The sequence below is a fragment of the Stegastes partitus genome, unplaced genomic scaffold (assembly GCF_000690725.1).
Source record: "Stegastes partitus isolate 25-593 unplaced genomic scaffold, Stegastes_partitus-1.0.2 Scaffold510, whole genome shotgun sequence".
Classification (NCBI taxonomy): Eukaryota; Metazoa; Chordata; class Actinopteri; family Pomacentridae; genus Stegastes; species Stegastes partitus.
Genome location: NW_007578241.1, coordinates 94,831 through 99,133, shown reverse-complemented (window position 1 = coordinate 99,133; position 4,303 = coordinate 94,831).

Below are 4,303 nucleotides of genomic sequence, written 5' to 3'. Positions count from 1 at the left end.
TCCTGCAGCTCAGAGACGCCTCAAGCTTCACTGGGATGATCCACAGAACACGAGGCGTTCACTGACAGTCTGGACAGTTCTGATAAGAAACAAGTTTTTCCTTATGTGGCAGCATCATGATGAAGCACGGCGGTGGCAGCGTCATGACGTGATGCTTCCAAATCACAAGCAGAAACTACAATTTAAAGATGCCACTCAAACGCCTCACATGCATGAGTAGAAGCTACAATTTACTGACATTCTGTAAACGCCAAACATTTATTGGCCGACACGACAATTTACTGACGTTCCATAAATGCCTCACGTGCATCAGTAGAGCTACAGTGCCATGATGTTCCCTGAATGCCTCAAACATATTGGTAGACGCTGCAGTTTACCAATGTTTCCTGAATGCCTCCCACGCACAAACAGAAACCACAATTTACTGACATTCTCCGAATGCCTCGCGTGCACCAGTAGACGCTACAGTTTACCAGCTGTCCCAGAACACCTCACAATCACCGCTAGACGCTACAACCCACTGACGTTCTCTAAACTTCTCCGTAGACGATACAATTTACCGACGTTCCCCAAACACCTCGCGTGCATCAGCAGACGCTGCCATTTACGGAAAAACACCAAACATTCATGGGCAGACGATACGGTTCACCGATGTTCCCCAAACGCCTCTCCTGTACCGTCAGATGCTACGATTTACTAACGTTCCCTGAACGTTGCTGCTGGAGTTCTGGTCTCCAGGAAGTTAATGCGAGTCGATGTCAAAGTAAGAATTAAATTAAAATTAAACAGAAAGGAGAGAAGGACGAGTCACTGCTGCCAGGTTACACAGGAAACGTTTAAAAAACGTCAGATTGTATCAATATAGAAAAGTGATGTTAAAAGCAATAGAGAGAAACTTTAAGCAAACATCACATTAAATCAACAGCAGAAACTTTCTGTGTGACGTCTGGTGATTTTCTGTGTGAATCTTTATCACCAGAGTTTGAAGCGTCGCCGCTGACGTCAGCAGCTGCTGCCTGAACAGAACAAAACAGGATTTGATTGTTTTTGATCGTCTCCGTCTACTGAGGATAAAAATATTAAACCTTCATTTAAACTTCACAGATTAAAGTCAGACACAGAAATCACTGGTGGAGTTTATTATCTGACTGGATTCTGTTTCATCACCATGAAGACTAAAGTTAAAGAATAAAACAGATTGAACTGATGGAGGAACAAGATCCTGTTTCTGCAGCAGGAGTTAAAAACTTTTAAATTCACTTTTAATCCGTTTGCCGACACACCAGAGATTCCTGAAGGTTTACACTGTAAAAAAAAATATACTGAAAACCACAAAATAATGTTAAAATAATGTTAAATATCTGTGAAGTCAGATCACAGACTGTACAGAGTTTTTCATGTATAATTGTGGCCTGTTTATTTTTTTGTTTAATTGTTTTCATCGTTATAAATTAATTTAACAAATTATTAGCGGTAATGTTTGGAAAAGGATATTTTTTAAAAAGTGTAAAATGTTTGTTTAAATAATATACGTCAGTTTTATTTTAAATAAAAGCAAAATATCTTCAAATGTTTTTAATTTTTTTTGCTTTAAAAAAAAGTGAATATTTTATTGTTCATTATTGTTAAAGAACAAATTAATTTTTGTAAAAATACAAAAAATAATAATTACACTGTTTTACTTTTTATAAATTAGAAAAAAAACATTATTGTCATACAGGCATTTGATGTTATTTGGAAGTAAAATTTATAATAAAATGAATAAATATAAAATATATATAAGGATTGAAAATTGGTAAATATTTTTAAATGATTTTTTACAACTATTTACTGAATTAAAGATTTTAAATTTACATGTTGACTGTAAAAAACAAACTAAATAATCGTCTGACTCCTGCTGCTACTGGAAGATGAAGACATCAAAACAAAATAAAAATAATTAACAAATTTTTAAAATAAAAGCTCCTTGAGCACAAAAATAAAACATAAAATATCTACATTTGTGTAATATTTTAATACAAAACTGTAAAATATGATCCTGACGAGCTTTTTAAAAACATTCACTGAGTAAAATAAGAAAGCTGCTTTAAAACCACGACGGACTGAGTTTTCTGTCACATTTTAATCTTTAAATCAGTGAATCACTGATCAGTCTGTTTCATCAATAAATATATTAAATATTTGCTGCATGTGTTTCTGTAGGACACCAAGCATCAGTTTTATAAACACATGAAACAGTAAAGAAAAGCAGAAAATCCTCTTTTATGAGACGTTTATCCGTCACGTCCATAGAAAACCTGAAGCTGTTTTCTGGTTTTATTCAGACAACAGACGAGCGTCGTCCTGATAAACCTCGTACATGAAGACGCTTCTTCATTTGTCCTCCTCAGACTGAACCTCGTCTACCTGCTCGGCTGAAACACAACAGAACAAAAAACCTTCAATCCCTGCAGAGGAGGAGGAACGCTGCTGCTGAGATGTTTCCTCACATGGATGTGAAGCCAGCAGAGCAGCTTTAAACGTCTCTTTAGTGAAGGAATGTGTGGGTTTGGCAGCGATTCACCTGCTTCATACAAACACTGTTTAATGAAATGAAAGGAGTGAAACGCGTGACAGGAAGCTCTGAGCTCTGGTTGTTCTCCTGCTAACTGGAGGCTGAAGGGATTCAATCAGAGAGAAAACTGGTTCAGATCCATAAAGCATCTCATCTGGTTCACACATCAACAGAGTTTAAAGGTTTCATTTATGATCATTTAAACGAGATTAATTAGAAATATTAAATATAAAAGACTGGAGTCGAGTCATTTTTATGGGATTTATTGTCAAATTAATTTTGAATTTTCTTTATTTTATTTGTTCATTTGCTTCCTTTTAAACCGTTTGTTCATTTTTAAACCATGATTCCAACAATTGTTCCTTCTTCTTTTTAATCTTTGTGTTTATCTTATTTTCTTCTTTTGGTTCTTTTTTCTATAAAGCACTTTGTTCGCTCTGTTTTTATATGAATAAAGTCGTTTTTATTATGTTGTGGTCACATTTTAAGAGAACAAATCCAAAACACTGGTTATATTTTCTGGATATGAAGCCAAATAAAAACACAAACATCTGCAACATAAAGAAAAATGAGTCAAGTGGCTCCACAAACTGTCCTAAACGGACGTTTTGGGGATTAATTTAAGTTTTCTGCTGTTTGAATGAATCATTTTTGAACCAGCCTGCTTATGCTGCAAACTGTAAAATGTTCCTTAAACTGGTGTGAAACCAGCAAAAACAAGAAAAGCTTGTGAAAATGTGAACATCTTTGTGTGTTTGATGCTTTCTGCAGCTGAAAACTTTATTTATTTATCATTTAATTGATAAAGAGACGATTAATCAACCACTTAAAGATGAATAAATTGTTCTTTTAGGACTTATTTAGAGCAACACGTGGATGATTTTCTGCTTTGTGTCGTCTGAACTGGTAGTGAAACAGAATAAATCCAGTTTTTAGACTCTTGGTGGAACGATTTGAACGTTTTCTGCGACTTTACAGGTGAAACTGTTGAATATTTAACTGAGAAAACGACGAGCAGCTTAATAAATGATGTTTGTAGAAGCTCTGAGGCTTTCTCTCTTCAGCTTCTGCTGCTTTTCTCACCTCAGATTCAACAGATAATTCAACATTTTACACTGAGGTGAGGAGACGTGCTGGTAAACTGATAATTATGTGGTTTTGAATGGACTGAAATGTAGAAAACAGCAAAAACAGCAGCACAGAACCAATCAGATGAAGGGAAACGTTAGAAAAAAATGGAAATATGGTATTTGTGCATGATGATTTATTTAACTTGTTCCAGCTTTTTAAGACCTAATCCACTGATTTTTATAATTATTCTGATATTTTCTGCTGCAAAGACTCAGTTTCTTTTGTTTAAACTCACATGTGCAGATTTTCTCACAGCTCCTGATTTTATTGCTCCATTAAAGAGAAGAAATGTTTCCAGAGAGTCTTTGTTCTGGCGCAGGTTTGACCGTCTGTGGCTGATCAGCAGCGCCCTCTAGTGGCCGGAGGCAGGCAGTGGAGGAGCTGCTGCTCACCTGAATAATTCAGTTTTATTGTGACTTTGTCTGATTTTAATCAAACCTTCTTTGCTGTTTGACTTCTGAGCAGTTCTGTTTTATATCTTTTTAATCTCCTTTTTTCATCCAGATGAAAACGAGCAGCTCAGTTTGAGACGAATCAGTTTGTAGTTTCTGTTGTTTTTCTGTTTTTTCTTTCTCAGGCAGCAACAGTTTGTTTTTTAACGAGGTTTTTTTTTTTTTT